At 52.7% G+C, this 17,177-nt stretch overlaps 1 protein-coding gene across 1 annotated transcript in view; it reads left to right on the top strand.

Moving 5' to 3' along the window:
* CUNH1orf94 (chromosome unknown C1orf94 homolog) overlaps positions 1-17,177 on the top strand; it is a 57,499-nt gene that overhangs the window by 1,798 nt on the left and 38,524 nt on the right.

Genomic DNA, 17,177 nt, shown 5'->3' with positions numbered 1-17,177 from the left:
CACCCCGCCCCCACCCCCGCCCTGCACTCAGCACGACAGGGCTTGGATGGGGACAGCCTGTCTACAGCCAAAATCCTGCTGACAGGCCATTCAGTGGCACCGAGCCCTTCTCCTCTGCCCATTGCCATCTGCTGCGGGACAGGGCCTTGGCAGAGGGGCCCGTGGGGCTGTGCTGGGCTCTCAGTAGCCAAAGAGCTGATCGTCCACTCTGTGGACCAAGGGTCAGGAGCAATTTCCAGTAGACAGCACCCTCTCTGCCAGGTCACGCTGCTTTAATGGAGGCAGTCTCTACTTCCAGTCTGCACTTGGCCCCGGACTGCAGTGACGCACCTTGGGCCGGTTGCTTAACTCCATTTGGGCTTGATTTCCTCATCTGCAAATTGAGGATGATGTGCCCTGCCTTGTCCACCTCAGAGTTGATAATGAGGATCAAATGTGATGGGGATGAAAGATGCATCAAGCCAACGAGGCTGCCCTGAACGTGTATTTCTTAGGGTCTGGAGGCTTTTGTTGTTGCTGGCTTCAGCTCTGTGTTCCCAGAATATGCCCCCGAGACCCTAGAGCCCTTCGGGAACCTCCCTCTAGTCAAGGGGATGATTGTTGGGCCCCCACCCCACTTCCTTCAGAGCCGTCTGGCCTTGGTCAGTTTTACTTGCTGGAGTTCTGAGTCCGCCTGCGTTTTTAAAGACTTTTGCTACTGAGAAAGACCTGGGAAACCGGAGACTTAGGTGATAAACGAGAGCATAATCACGTCGCTCTCAGCCAAGTGGCGCATGAGGAGCTCTTCTGGAAATAAAGGCAGCTGTGCGGGTGGAGTCAGGCCACTCTGGTTCAGGCCACGCGTCAGCCCTCTGCCAGCTGCAGAACTAGTGCACTAAGGAACCTGAGCTTTAGTTTCCTCATCTGCTATCTGGAGATGGTCGCTGTGCGTTCCGTACGGTCGTTGGATGATGACGGGGATATGGTGATAATTAAGGTTTATAAAAATCCCTTGACTAAGAATGATGATCACTGCTTTAAGCCTACAATCATTGCATGAGGTCGGGACTCTTTAAAATTCAGCATTTTAAACTTTTTGTTATACAAATTTCCAAACACAGAGAATAGACTAGTGAATGTCAATGTGTCTATCGCAGAGTTATTTATTTAGTTAGTTATTTTTAGAGAGATTTTTGCTGTAGGACTCATGCACTTGCCTGAGAGACAGAGAGAGACTGAGAGGCAGAAAGTGGAAAATCATCCCTGGGTGGGGGGAGGTATGGCCATACCACAATCCCTTCTCTTCCATTCTTCTCTTAGGATTTTGGGCATATACTCACAAGCACCCGGAATGAGTTTTAAGCCACTGGGTCTGGGTCTTGAACTGCAGTCGACCACGTGGGAGTCCATTGATGTAATCATAACTACAAAATCATGCCATTTTGATTTCAGTGCTCCCTCCCCCATTTTTAAATGAAATGCTCTGTACAGTTAAGATACCTGAGGTTTGGAAAGGTCAATTTCTTTCTTTCTTTCTCTTTCTCTCTCTTTCTTTCTTTCTTTCTCTTTCTCTCTCTTTCTTTCTTTCTTTCTCTTTCTCTCTCTTTCTTTCTTTCTTTCTGAGAGGTTTTTGCCATAGGGTGCATGCACTTACCAGAGAGACAGAAAGCAAGAAATCATCCCCCAGGGCAGGGGCGGGGGGGAGGGAATGGCCACATCGTGCCTGGTGTGAATTTAAGCCACCAGGTCCAGGACTTGAACCATGGTCAACCACATGGGAGTCCAGCGACATAGCCGTTACGCCAACTGCTGGTCCCCCATGGAACGGTTAATTTCTTTACCCAAGTTCCTACTGTTAAGATGTGACAGAGCATCAGAGATGAAACCCAAGGATGTCTTAGCCATTATGGATAATGTTGGCTGTCTTCTCCTAGAATCTGAGGCATCTTGGGATAGCCCAAATATTTAGGAGCCGCATTCTGAGAGATCATAGATGGGTTTCAGATCTAGGCATCTGTCCATGGTGTTGCCGGATGCCCTGAGATCTCCAAGACGTGTCTCAGCTAGTCGGTCTAGCCACTGTGTCTTTTGTTGATCTGTTTTTGGTGATGTTTTCTTCTATCAGAGAGCTAGATAATTAAGTCCTAGAGCTCTTGCCAGTCAGAATTTTTTTCTTGGCTTTATCTGTTTATCGTACAGACCCAAGTGTTTCAGTTGGAAAAAGACCTTGGTCGGAGGCCACCTTCTGCTGCTTGAGTCTCTTCTCGACATCTTGCCAAGTGGTTGTGTGTTCGTGCACTTCTTAGATGGGGAGCTCACTACTTCCATTTAAAAAAAAATAATTATTATTTAATTTTATTTATTCATTCATTTATTTTAATTTGACCAGAGAGAGGGAGAGGGAAATGAGAAAGCAAGGCACCAGGTCCAGGACTCAAACTGTTGTTGGCCATGTGGGAGTGTCCAGCACCTTAACCACCATGCCACCTGCTGTCCCCAGGAGCTCACTACTTCCTAAGACAGCCCCTTCCCTTGCTAGGAACTTTCTCAAAAGGCCAGTTTCTTTCTGTAGCTGAACTTTGTCTATCAGACTAACACCCATTGATCTGTATGCTGCCCTTAGGGCTCCAGATCAAATCTATCCCCCCTCTCAATAGCTCTTTAGGTAGAACAAGACAGCAGTGATATTTCTCCTAGGATTTCTTGTCTCTACAAGCTAAATGCCTCTGTTTTTCTATTTCCTTTCACATGCCGACTTGTTCAGTCCTGTCCACACTGCCGGTCCTTGTGGCAGTGAAGCTCCCAGAAGCAAGTACAGTAATCCAGGGGTGATGCAGTCTGTGCAGATCGGACCCTCTGTAAACATTCTGTATTCTTGTTAACACCATGCTCACACTGCTCCCCCAGGAAAAGCACATTCATTCATTCATTCACTTCAGTTCTCACAAATTCAGTTCTTCATTCAACAAACATTTATTAAGCATCTCCTATGCCTGGTCCAGCACTGTCAATAATGATGGAATTAGAGGTGAGAATCAGATAAGACCCTGTCTTCCCGGAGCTGACAGTCAAGAAGGGGGAAAAAAAAAACAAAAAACAGAAAAGATGTAAATGCAAAACTGTGAGGACTTCCGCATGTGAAAATAATTGGTATTCTAGTTGGGGGAGACTGATTATACAAAAAAATACACAAGGTCATTGCAGATAACAATGTTCCGATGATGGGAATAAAACAAAGTGAAGAGAGCTCTTTGAGATGGGGAGTCAGATCGACTGAGGTGAGACCTGAGTCAGTCGAGTGACGATCTGGAGAAGGGTGTCCAGGCAGGAGGGAGAGCGAATGCCAAGGCCCCGAAGTGGAAGCATTGGAGAGGAACACGTGCCTGGAGTGCAGGGAGGGGTGAGGACCTGGGAAAAGGGGATCTCACGGCCAGCAGGCAGACCACGGTGCTGCTGGAGGGATGGAAATGGGGGGAATTCAGTGTGTATTCTGAGAAAAACCAGACCTGCTGAGGGTGTGGGACACACGAAGGGTTGAGGATGAATCGAGGCTTTTCAGCTTGTGCCTCTGGTTGGACAATTCACAGAGGTGGGGAGGAAAAAATAGGAAGAAACGGGCTTTTGGGGAGACACAGAAAGTTCACTCTAGTGTTGATTGAACTCTAGAATCTTGTCCAGTTATCTATTCATTTGTCTAAACTGTGGGCTTAGAGAATCGTGGAAAGGCATTTGCTCATATTCGAGGATTATGTATGCATTCATTCACTTCCCTGTCACGAATGCTTCACAGCGTCAGAATGGGGGCTTGGGTCTTGCCGTTGACCTCGTCACCTTGACTGTGAGAAGGCATTTGTTCACTTCTGGATTCATCCAGCAAACGCATACAGTTGTCTTCTCAGTGCCAAGCCCTGCGCGGGTCCCAGAGATACAGATAAGCAGGACAGGTGTCCCTCCCTCAGTAAGCCCCCAGTGTCACCCCAGTAGGTGGGATGAACACAGACACATCCAACAATGTGACATTGACATTCAACAAATACTTATTTTCTCCCTGCTCCATGCTGGACATTATGTAGATCAAAAATACGATTGTGGGCAGACGGGGACAGTCTCTGGCCCGCTTTGTGAGATTCAGTGTCCTGCACAATGCAGATCACAGCACATCATGATATGTGCTCTGACGAGGGCACACTGAGCAGACACGTGAGCCAGCCCAGGCTCGGGACAGAGGGAAGACTTCCTGGAGGAAGTGAGGGGAGACAGCTGAAGGATCAGCAGAGGACACCCCTACACTCACAGCACAGTTCTCTGGGAGCAGAGAGTGCCATGATTAGTTATACCTGCAGAGGTGTCTGTGGTTGTGTCCTGTGCACTAGGGCCTGAAAAGAGGAAGAACAGCCCTTGGGAAGAGTCCAGCAGGTGCACAGAGGCAGAAGTCCCCTGGAGGGTGTGCAAGGGTGGAGGAGCGTGGCCTGGAACAGCTTCTCTGGTTGCTTCCAGGCCTTCAGGCAGTACCAGGACCTTCCTATCTGTCCCAGTCAGACAGAACTTGGTCTGCAGAGTGGAAAGGCTTTGGCGAGCATCATCCCAAGCCAGACTGTCGTAGGAAGAGAAAGCTACAGAAATAAAAGAAATTCATTTAAGCATTTAAAAAAATCAGATGTGATTTCCTGCTGGGCAGCCTTCCAGGGTTGTCTGTTGCTGGAAGAGCTGTCCTGACTGACCTTAGCAGACCTGTGCTGTTGGCTCCCAAGGCCGAGCTGATGGAACCAGTAAGACGTTGGGCCCTGAAGTGCTGTCTTGTTGGACTTTCTCTCCCAACAAAGCCGCCCTTTGATAACAGCCCTCCACTGTTATTAAACACTGCACGGTGGTGCGGGGCCACGGTGGTGCGGTGGTGCCGTGCAGTGGCCGCTCGGCCGTGCTGGCCATGTAGATCGGGGTTCTGCATGGGCTGAGCGTGTGCCTGGGGCCTTGGTTGTCTGGGAAGACTGGGAAAGCATCGTGGCATGAGCCCCTGTTGAGGGCACCTGTTTTTTTTTTTTCTCTCTCTTTCATGAAAGACATAAATGAATGGACTTTAAAAAACACCACCAATGACAATTGCATGAACTCTACTTTTGGGGGGAAAAATTGCTTGCAATACATATGTTCTTATATGGTTATTTAAAAAACCTTAAAAGCTGAAGATGATGGTGATAGAGCCAAGACTCATACGTGGCAACTCAGCCACCAGCTCTGAAGGTCTTCGGAGGAGAGGGCTCCAGGCTAGCACGTCCTCCCTCTGGAGGAGTGGAACACCCCCAGCAGAACCTGGGAAAGCTGCTGCACACGCGTCAGCCTAAAACACGTCCTCGGGCCTCTCAACATTTTGTGCATTGCTGCAGCGGCCCCTTGGGCCATAGCTTGGAATCCTTTGCACTGAGACCCTACGCTGAAGCGAATGTCTGCCTCCCGCGAGTTCCCCAGGGCTGGGTCTCGACACCTCGTTCACACTGACACCCGCGTGCTCCCCACCTTGTCTGCCATATGAACTAGGACATCAAATGAGGCCTCCTGTCTCCTGCCTGTCCTCCTTGTTGATGGCCTTTGATGCCTTGGCCTCCTGCTCGGCTCTCTTCTGCCACTTCATCTCGCCTCACTACATTTGGCTCCTGACCCTCCAGAATGTCCTCCCTCTCCCCAGCTTCCTTCTTCTGGAGTGCTTCAACCAGGCTGCTCAGGCATCTTCGATGGCTCCCCATTGTCCTCTGACTCCTCGACTTGATCTTCAAGGGTCTCTGCCATGACCCTACCTACGTCTTTGAGGTGTATCTCTTGTGTACACTCTGTCAATCAGCAGGTGCATCGCCTTTGTTGAGGTACTTCCAATACCAGGAAGCCCCTCCTCCCATATCCCTGCCTGTTCAAATCCTACCTGTCCTTAAAGATCTAGAATTAGTGTGTCCTTACTGCATCTGAGGTCTTCACAGCTCACCCCATTCAACATATTTTTTTTCTCTTTCTTCCAAGTTCTTCTTTTTTAATTCCGACTGTTCTACCTCTTTCCCAAAGGTTGTAAGGTGGCTCAGATGACAATGAAATAGGCAGACAGGCAGATTAGAGACCTAGTGCACTTCCTCGCTGTCGCCACGTTTGTCAGAATTTCTGTGCCCTACTTTCCTTACCTGAAAAACGGAAAAGTTTTGGTGACTGCCTTAAAGGACTACTGTGGAGGCTAATGTAATAGTGCATGTAAAGCTCTCCCCACACCCGGAACAAGGCAAGGACACCGCGTTTACCATCGCCACCACCAGCAGCATCGTCATCGTTGTTATTTTCAAGGGTGAAATAACGAGAGGAAAGCAGTATGTGGAGAGGAGAGTCACATGCTCAGAAACTTAAGCTAAGGGAAACTATTCAGCTGAGGACAGAATTTTGCTTTGAGATTCTTGACAACTAGGGCAAATGGGAGAACATTATGGTGGTTTCTTTATCATTCAAATTGTCTAATAAGAGATAGCAGAAGAGGCCATCATGAAACAAACTCTTCCCAGGACTGCACAGTGTGGGTCTTTCCATGAGGTCAATGGAACAGAAGAGTCGGTTCAGAACCCGCTCTCTTGTTGACCACTGGCCAGCGGGGAGGACCCAGCAGCCGGTAAGAAATGTCACTGCGGTTCTGACGTGAGACTTCTGAGGAGGTGCTGGTCATCTAGCACGTGCTGTATGCTGCTTGGGGGCAACACCTCCTCCTCCACTTGGCCATGGCCTCCTTAAGGCCAAGGGCTAAGTCTTACTCATCTTCGTCTCCTCAACGCCCAGCTGAGTTCCTGGCACTCGGTGTATGAATGAATGGGGAAGTCGATGATGGACGAGCTATAAAAATGTCATCCCAAGAAGGGGAAGCTCAGAGGTGGCCAGGATCCAAGCAAAGGGTCACGGTCATCTGAGGAAACATTGAGGGATGAAGGGCCAGGATATCAATGAGCCAAGACATTTGGGGCTGTTCCCTCCCTCTGCTTTAGGCTGCAGAGAAGGGAACTAGTGTTTTCTTGAGCACCTTATGTGTGCCAGGCTCTGTGTTTTAATTTTGTTTCATCTCATTGTCATAGCAACTCTTCCCAGCAGATGGTCAGTATTATTTCCGTTTTGTAGATGAGGCTCCGCGAGGTCACCCATCATGCAGGGAGTGGAGCAAGGGCAGGGGCTTGGTGCGCCTTCAAGACCTGAGCTCTCCCCAGACACCAGGAGCCCTTCAGAACAGCCTTTCCATGTGTGCTTAGTACGAGGAGCCATGAGCAGCGAAGGGAGATGAATCATGGTTAACGTCCCACTTCCGTGTCCCCCTTTGTAATTTAATTTTATGGTTTCGGGAGCTGTGTCGCAGGTTGTGGGAGCCTGCAGAGATGGGCCACCAGTGGTTTGGTTTAATCCCCTTTTTAATATCTTTGTTGCAACGTTCTTTCCAATTCAGCTCCCAAGTCACATTAAAAAAATACCTCTTCCTTGGGGTAAGCCTTCCCTTATTAAACAGATTCAAATGAAAAGTTTTAAAGATAATTTGAACAATAAGAATCACTCTGTAGCTCCCAGCCGAAGCTCCTTTATTGCTGTATTTATTTCCTAGTATTTCCTGTCTCATTCCCCAGCTCACTGAATCCCTCATCCCCCCAACCCTGTGCATCCTTGGTCCACCTCACATCTGCTCCCTGGGGAGGGAATGAGGGCAGAGGCATTGTGGAGAAGGGGGAGGTCGCACTCCCACGGCTTTCTGAGGCTGACCCGCCAGTCCTGACCAATAGGCCGGAATCGCTGCAAAACCTCTAGAGGGAAAGACACACCTAGCTGGGGGTCTCCAGGGGCTACCTCACTTCTAGCCGCTGTTGGAGGTGGGCATGGGAGAATGGAAGCCTGGGTGAGGGCAGAGGCTAGGAGGTAGAGAAAGGATACCTGCTCAGAATACAGGTGCCTGGGCCCATTCTAGGCAAAGCAAATTGCCTTTTGGCCAAGGGTGCCCAGGAACCTGCATTGTTTTTTCTTGTGAGAGGTTTTTGCTATAGGGTGTGTGTGCTTGCCAGAAAGACAGAGAGAGAGAGAGACAGAGAGACAGAAAGCAAGAAATCACCCCCCAGGGGGGATGGCCACGCTGCAATCCCTTCTCCTCCATTCTCCTCTCGGGATCTTGGGCATGCACCCACGCACACATACCCAGCGTAAGTTTAAGCCTCTGGGTCTTGGACTCGAGCTGCGGTCAACTACATGGGAGTCCAGCAACATAGCCATTACGCCAACCACTGGAACCTGCATTCTTAAGAGAGATTTTTGCTCTGCGCTCACCAGAGACAGAAAGCGAGAAATCACTCCCTTGGGGGATGGCTACATCACAATCCCTTTTCCTTTATTCTCTTCTTGGGATTTTGGGCGCACACGCACATGTGTCTGCCAGGTCCGGGATTCAAACTGAGTTCGACTACGTGGGACCCAGCGATGTCATCAGTACACCATCTGCTGGCCCTGGGAATCTGCATATTGAACCACACCCCGGGGACTCCTGTGTGTATGTAGAGAAGGTTCCGTGGTACTTTGTGGTTCAGAGATGACTAGAACCTCAAGCTTAAAAGGGAACTGTGGGGCACAGCTTTGAGCAGGAGGTGTTTCAAAGAGAGGTGTAGCAAGGGGACCAGCAGTTAGCGTAATGGCTATGTCGCTGGACTCCCGCGTAGTAGACCGCGGTTCATGTCCCGGACCTGGTGGCTTAAAACTCATGCCGGGCGTGTGTGCGTGTGTGCCCAAGATCCCAAGAGGAGAATGGAGGTGAAGGGATTGAGGCATGGCCATCCTCCCTGGGGGATGATTTCTTGCTTTCTGTCTGTCTGTCTCTGTCTGTCTGGCCAGTGCACGTGCCCTATAGCAAAAAAAAAAAAAAAAGTGTAGCAGGAAGGGATGGGCGTTTATCAGATTCTAAGTGTATGCCAAGGGCATTTCTACAAACTCCATCTACTATGCACGAAGCCCTCTGCTCAGAAATGAGAAGAGTAGCAAGTCCAGACTTGACGTTTGGGAACAGGGGTTGTCGCGGTCTACTCCTTTAGCTGGGTAGGCAACACTGTCCCCATTTTGCAGACCTAGAGACCAAGGTCTGAGTGACTCCTGACTTCCTGCCTTCAGTCAGCCGGCTCCAGCTGTGACTGGGAGCCAGCGGCTGGAAGCCTGCATCAGGCTGGGTCTCGGCACCACAGGCCTCTCAGTCGGAGCCGCTAACATTTGCATAGCGCTCCTTACAATTTACAGAGTGCTTCCACAACCCTCATCTCACTTAATCCTCCCCAGGGCCTGGAGAAAGGAGGGGGTTGGGGGTGGGGGGCCGAAAGCTCCCCTGGTCCCCATGAGGTCCCAGCAGACCGAACTCAGGGGCCTTCCAGGTTCCTCTGCAACAGGCACATTGGCCTTGGAGTGGCAACTGCACCCATCGTTTCTCTCAGTCCCCTTCACGCCAAACTGAAGGAGGCAAGAGAGGTGGGTCCGCCGTCCTTCCTGGTTTCTTCCCTGCTGGGTTTCCAAGCAAGAAGGCTATGGGCATGTATTCATGTGTGTGTGTGTGTGTGTGTGTGTGTGTGTGTGTGTGTGTCTACTTGTGCCGTGTGCGTATACAAGGATGGCTGTGAATGTGCATAGCTGTGTGTGCATGGCTATGGAGTGTATGCACGAGTGTGTATACGCACAGGTATGGGTGTGTGTTTACATGAGTGTGTGTGTATGCCTGCGGTGTGTGCATTGACTGGGGGGGTGTGCACATGGGGAAGGCAACCCAGGCAGTCCAGTGCACCCCGAATCTGTAGTAGAGGGGAGATGGTGGGGGACAGGCAGCTTTCGCAGTGGGCAGGGGCCACCTCGGCTGCTGTGACATGTGCACCAGAGGTAGGGGACATGGGTCCCTAATTCCCACGGGGCACAGGGGTGGTGGGGCTCAGTACTTGCATGAGACACGGCTCTTGTCCCACACTCGGGAGGATGCCACACAGACACAGAGAGGAGGTGGAGCCACGCAGGGAGTTACTGAAGGAACGGGAAGGAAGATCAGAGCTCCCCAGAAGGGGGGAATCCCAGAAAATGCTGAGGAGGAACTGGGCTGAGGGGTTTTTATCTGGGTCCGAGGGGCCATGTTCAGGCTTGTTCCACATGGGGCTCGCCTGCATTCCCCTCGTGGGGGGAGGGGCACATGCTGGTTGGGTCCAGTTAGTCTCCCATTTTGGAGTGGGTACATAGGTAAGGACAGTCTTTGCCTAGAGGCTTTGGGCGTAAGAACCATGATCTCATCCTCTTCCTGGAATGTGGTGGGGCTTGGAGAAAGCCTTCGTTTTCGGTCTAGGTCCTGCCGTCTAGGTCAGTCACTGAGCCACTGCTGCAGGGCTCTCTCCAAGCAAGTGGCCAAGCTGCTTTGTCTCTGCCTTCCAGCTTAGCCAGTCCACGATTCCACTTTGACCTACACTCTATGTTTTTAGGGTCCCTGTCTCCTACCTCACATGCACGTGGAAAGACAGCAATGCCCCCAGCCTCGGGCCAGGCTGGAGTGGAGTCACGCCTGGGAAGATGCAGGCTGGACACCGGGCATCTGCCTCCGTGAGGGAGGACTCTCCTTGTCTGGGGCCTTTGGTGCCGCCCTTGTCCTTTCACCGTGGCTCCTGCAGTCCCCGCATTGGACACCTGTCTGTCTACGGCTCCTGCCCTCTGCTGCCTCCTCCTCCTGGCCCCTGGCTGGGTCTTTGGAGGACATCTGGCCCTTCCCGAAACAGAGTCAGAGACGGGAAGTGAATCGCATTAGGTCACTCTTTTAGAAAGGCCAGTGCTGGCTCAAGTGTGCTTCAGGTCTCCTGGCCTCTAGTCTCTGCTCTCTCCCCCACCTGGGCAGGTTTGGAGAGGGCCGGGCAGTGCTAAGAATCGAGGTTTAGGAGCTACGTGGACTTGGGGTCCAGTCCAACACTCTCCTAGGTAAACCTGAATAAGTCTTCTAACCTTCCTGAGCAGTCTCCTCTCTACCATCCCTCCTCCCATTTTTGTCATTTTGGGGGGCGGGGTTAGCTGGAGAGACAGAGAGAGAAAGGGCAAGTGAGAAAGCCCCCCATGGAGGATGGCCGCGTCGCAATCCTTTCTCCTCCATTCTTCTCTTGAAATGTTCTGTATTTCTAAGCCGCCGCCGTCCAGGACTCGAATCACACGGCAGCCATGTGGGACCCAGCCGGCTCCACCACCGCAGGCTCTCTGCTACTGTTCTAACCCGGGCTTGAAGATGCTCCCCACCTCTTGGCTTCGTGGGGACAAATGCTGGCCTTAATATCCACACCGAATAGACGCATCGTAACTATGGGCTCAGGCCGCGGTCCCCTCCTGTCATTCCTCAGGGTTGTCCCAGGAAAAACCCCCCTTCCCCATGGAAACTATGGCCTGACACCTCCCTGCTTAAATCTCTCCAGTGGCTGTCCTCTGTTTTTAGGATAAAGTTCCTTCGAATTATCTCTGGCAGGTGCCGACTCCTACCGCACCCCTCCCCTCCCTCTGTACCTCTCCACACCCATAACTGTGCTCTCCCAGGGGACATTATTCCGACTCGTGACAACCCCTGCTTGCCTCGGGGCCTTTGCCCGTGCTGGCCTCTGTGTCTCGAAAGCTCTTTGTTACATTTGCCAGGCTAAGTGCTTATTTTCTTTTAGGCCCCAGCTGAAATGCTGCTTCCTCTGAGAGGTCTTCCTGGCTTCCTGACTTAGGTACATACTCAGGATTCTTAGCCGCAGCAGTTCACTCTTGGTTTTCAGAGCGGTGCAGCCTAGTGCTTCAGAGAGCGGCGTCTGAGCGAGATGGCCTCAGCTCACCTGCCTTTCCCTTGGTAATACTATGACCTCGGGAAAATTACTTCATTTATTTGTCCCTTGGCTTTTTCATTTCAAAAACTGGGATGATCGGATCTATGTGTATCAGTTTTGATGTATAACAAACCACCCCAAAGCTTAGTAGCTTAAACCTACGCTGATTCACTTCGCTTCCATTTTTATACAGTGGTCGTGCCCGTGTGCGGCTGGGTGGTTCTTCTGGTATGGGCAGAGCGCGGCTGAACTTGGCTCATGCTCACCCCGTACCTGCAGTCAGCTGGGGCCGGTGGCCGAGGCTCCTCGGGGTTTTCTCTATGCAGTGTGCCGTGCGCCCGCAGGTGACCCTGGCGTTGTTCACGTGGAGGGTGCCAAATCCCAGGTGACTTAGGAGGTGAAGCCCTAGTTCACAAGCTCTTTTTCAATCTCTCTCAGTGAATGAAGAGGAGAGAGAACTACCGAGGCTGCAGATGCAGGAAGGTGTGATACAGAGGGGGCTTTGCTGTCGCCAGTCGGCCGCGCCAGCCCACTCGGTCGTCGGGTACGGGATGAGTGTTCTGTGTGTGAAGGGTTCGGCGCGGTGCCTGGCTCATCAGTTAGCACTCAACAGGTGCGAGCTCTTGTTTCCTGAACTAGAACCTGAGGCGGCTTGCTAAAATCGGCCCCCTTCCATCCCCAGGCTTTGAGTCAGGCGTCTGCCACCCTCCAGGGGCTGACCTCTTGACGGCCATGTTCTGCTGCTCCACCCATGCGGACGCGTACAGAGGTCCGAATCTCACCCAGAGTCGTGGTCAGTCTGTGGGCAGACCACAGTTCAGCTCTAGGTCTGTGTACGCTTCCAGACCCTTCCCTTGCTTCCCTCTCTAATGGGCCATGTTGCCCAGCACCAGGCCTGGGTACTGTGTTTGCCTTCGGTTGAAAATGCCATAGCTGGAAGAAAATATTTGTTTTGGTGTCCTCCTCCAGCACTAACAATTTTCTGCGTGCGTTTTTCCGTTGTTTGGCTCAGATGAATAGCAGTTTTCCTCTTTGCTCTGTGTTATCACGTACACAGAACTGCTGTGGAGGAGCTAACAGCATGCTTGCTTAGTCATTATTCTGGGAAGGGGTGCCAAGCAGTCAATAGCCTTTATTTTTATACAACTCGTACACTGCAAATGCTGGCTTGATGCGCAGCCTCTGAGTACACGGCCACCAGCAGACACCTATCATTTCTGGAGGTGGGTAAAGCGGGGGTGGAGGCGGGGCTGGAGCCAGGCACCCACCCCGCCTCACTCTGTCAGTAGGCCGGCAGCCGGGTTAGCCTCCCTGAATGATTCACAGTGATAGAGGCAGTGATAGATGGTGTGGTTTTTACCAAGCTGAAGGAGAAGGCAAACAGCGCGGCAGAGGTGCCAGGACCTGCGAAACTTCTCCGGGGAGAAAAAGGGTAGACTCCCGGAAATGCAGGTGACAGGCTTAACGTGGGACTCAGCCAAGCTGAGGGTCCATGAGGAAAAGATCTCCCGGAACCCGGCGATTGCTGGGAGTCGGTGCGGGCTCTGCCACAGGGCCGACTTGCGGAGGCTGGGCGTTCTCGGGACCAGGCCCAGAGGGTAGTGAGTGTCATGTGACCAGCTCCAGGATTCGAGGCCAGAGATGGGATGTGGGCGTGGTCGTGGGGCAGCAGAAAATGGAACCGAAGCTGGAAAGACTGCAACAAGGGGCGGAAGCTGGGCGGTCTTTGGCCTGGAGGGTAACAGGGGTGTGCACCAGGGCGTCCTCAGAGATGAGAGAGCGTAGAGGCAAGCGTGCGTGTTCGATCACTTTCCGTAAATACCGACGGAACGGGAGCTACTGCCCAGCACAGCTGTCGTGCAGAAGCCTTTGTGGTGAACAGGAGTCCCTGCTTTCCCGGAGTATGCGTGTTCTAGAGGATGAAGACAGAAAGAAGGTACTCTGTGACAGTGACAAGCACGAGAGGTGGGTGGGACGGAGAGTGCCTTGTGGCGGGGGGACACTTGGACTGACGAGTTTGGGGGAACACATTCCACAGACGTGCAAAGGCCCTGCGGCTGCCGTGGACTTGGCATTAGGGATCCATAAAGGCCTCTGTGGCAGGAGGAGCTGGGGCTGGTCTTCCAGCACTCTGCGGAGCTTGAGGAATTCGGATTCTACCCTGTGTGTGGTGAAGCCACATCAGGCTTTTAAACTGGGATTGCTTGATCTGAGCACTGAGAGCACCCCAGCTCTCTGGCATGCAGTTTTCTAGAACAAATGTATCTCGTTTTCCTTGGGGGTGCAGAGGCGAGCTTGAGGAGACACTGGCTCAGGGACTTTGAACAGTCTCGACTGTGGCCAGGTGTTTGATAAGGGTCTCCTTGAGGACTGGAGATGGGATGATAGTGACAGGACTGATTTACTCCCCCAAAGACTTGAGCCTGGATTACTGTCAGGCCAGGACGAGGGTCTCCGGCAGTGTCCCCAAGGCTCTGCCCTGGACAATCTCCTGTTCAACATTTCTATCCGTAAATTGGCGGAGGACTCAGAAGACATGCTCATCAGACATGCAGCTGACACGAAGCTGTCAGGGACAGCTAATGCCACGGATGACAGGCTCAGGACTCACTGTGATGATCCGCCACAGGCTGGAGTGATAGGACAAGACCAGCAATGGCCCTGATTGTGCTCAGATGGAGGAACAGAACCAGCCGGGGTGTGGGGAGTCCTCGTGGGATCACCACCCCTGAAGCCAGCCCAGCTGGGGTGCAGAGGGCCTACTGACAGCAGTTGGACCCAGCCAGCCCCCCAGCCACCTGCCCACACCAGCTGCCCTCGTTCTGGTGACGAGGTCCCGAGCTTTTGGGGCTCACCTGCCCATCAGTAAAGTGGGGTTGATACTCCCTGTTGCCCAGGTGTGGAGAGGATTAAATGTGAGTGTCTACATGGCTGCTTCATGACACATGCAAGAGAAATGGGAGTTTCTAGAGGCTGTGAGGTGAGGAGAGCAGAGGATGTCAGATGCCAGGGGCGGCCTTTCATGGGCACGCAGAGGGCTCACAGCCAGGACAGACTCTGCTCTTGACCCAGCACTGGGCCTTCTGCGAATGCCAGCCTTCCAAGAGCCCCTTGGCCCCTGCAGTATGTCTGGAGGAGAATGACCAGGAGGGGCTGGGGTCTGGAGGTCTGGAAGCCATGTCCATCAAGAGCCATTGTGAGGGTGAATGGAGCGAGGAAGTGGCTGTAACTGACAGGGACGTGAGTGGGAACAGCGAAGATGCAGTCATTGCTCCAGGTGCCACCGACGGCACCCATGCAGAAAAGCGTGCAGAGGCAAGGTCTCAGCCAGGGTCCTCCGGAGAGAGACTAGGATGTGCACATCCACCTCCACACACATGTGCATACATGCATGTATTATGTGTAGATAGGGATCTGGATGGGGGGACTTATCAGGGGAATGTCCCATGTGATTATGAAAGTTCAGAAATCCCACAACATGCCATCTGCAAGCTGGAGACCCAGTCCAGATGAGAAGGCCTCAGAACTGCGAAGCTGCCACTGTGAGTCCTAGAGCCTTGAAACCAGAGCAGCTGCGATTCTGACATCCACGGGAGGAGAGCCTTCCAGCTGCAGGAGGGAGCCAGACCCGTTCGCCCCTCCCTGCCGTCGTTCTGTCCGAGCCGCAGCCGCCTGGGTGGTGCCCGTCCACACTGAGGGCAGCTTGTCTCTGCTTAGTCTGCGCAGACTCACACCCGTCTGGACATGCCCCCACAGTGCTTCCTCTAGTATTCCTTACCCAGTCAGGCTGGCTCCTAAAATGGGCCGTTGCCACTGCAAGCGACTCTCAAGGGCTTACTGTTGTACCAGTCTTCTGCGAGGGGCTTCGCGCAGCTTACAGAATCCTGCTGCATAACCTCGAGCGGTGGGTGCTGTCCTCACTTGACAGGTGAGAAACGCACAGCTGAGAAGGCCGTGACTGTGGGGCAGAGTGGGGATTCACACCCAGCTCCTGCTGCTGTCTACACCAGCCTGGCTCCCAGCTCAGGGAGGGGAGGAGAGTGTCCGGGACTGCTGGGACGGGCTGGGGGGGGGGGGGTTCTTCTGGTGCAGAGACCTCAGGGTCCCATAATTGTTTTAGAAGCAGCTTTGATTGGTCCTTGGAGCTGGTACTCTAAAGGATTCAGTGGTGAGCGTGTGTGTGTGTGTGTGTGTGTGTGTGTACGTGCGTACATGCGTGTGCGTGCACAACATTTCTATTAAAAGAGATAATAAGCCAAGTCCAGACAAAGCAGAGTGTGATCACCCAGCTTTAGCAATGATCAGCATATGGCCAATCTTTCCCCTCCCCCGCTGGATTAATTTAAGGGGAATCACAGACATAATTTGATCTGTAAAGGCTTTAGTATGTATCTAGAAGAGATAAGGATGCTCTAACTGTTGCTTAAGTATAACCACAATACCATTATCACAGTTTAAAAATTGAGCATCATCGCAGTGAGTCTAATTCAGAAAAGCCATTGGTTTGGGGTTTGTTTTGCCAGGTATTTGGGCGGGGGAGAGGCCTGCGCCGGTCCTTCAAATGTCGCATTCCGGCGGCTCAAGGCTCACCTGCTCCCTTTAAGGAGGATGAAGAGGAAGAAGAGAAGGGAGTCCTAAAACTTGGGACCCCAGATGGGCAACCTCTTTATTCTGCCTGTTCCCGGGGGCACGGCTGGGGGAGTGGGGCCTACTTATAGACCCAAGTCTAGACATGGGACAGAGGCAAAAGGGAGGGCCTAGGCAAGAGGGCAGGGGAGAGGGAGAGGGGAGAGCAGAGGAAGTAGGAGTAGGAGCCCTCATGGGCCTTAGGTTTCCATCCTTCTCTTCTCTTCTCTCAGGGCTTCTAGGTCCAGAGCACTGAATAGGCTCCAGGATGCTGAGAGACCCTCACAGGGGCCTCCTGAGGAGGGACAGCAGAGAGTTCCAACCTAGTGGCCTTGGTCCTCCTGGGAGTGCGAGGGAGAAAGGTGCCCCTTGCCAAGGATGCTGAGGGGTAGACAGGCCACCAGCCAGGCAGGCAGGACTGCTACCCCTCCCCCATCTGGATCGAGCCCAGAGTCCATGGGGCCATCAAGCTGGTGCTGTCTGCAGGGGTCCAGCTGCGGGTGCAGTGTCTGAGGTGCAGGGAGAGGCCAGTGTGTGGGTCCAGGGAGACCCTCGTGACTCATGCTGCTGGTCCATGAAGCAAGGCCCAGTCCAGAGACTGTGATCTGGCCAGAGGCCATGGCAGCCCCAGGAGACCTGGGTATCCACAGCGCTACGTGTGGAGCCCGGGGTCCTGGGCTGCTCCAGGCTGACAGGAGTGTGGACAGAACGGCTGGACCCCCCCCCCCCCCCTCG

Source organism: Tupaia chinensis, unplaced genomic scaffold (genome assembly GCF_000334495.1).
Source record: "Tupaia chinensis unplaced genomic scaffold, TupChi_1.0 Scaffold000573_1, whole genome shotgun sequence".
Taxonomy (NCBI): Eukaryota; Metazoa; Chordata; class Mammalia; order Scandentia; family Tupaiidae; genus Tupaia; species Tupaia belangeri.
This window is presented reverse-complemented; position numbering and strand designations above follow the sequence as displayed.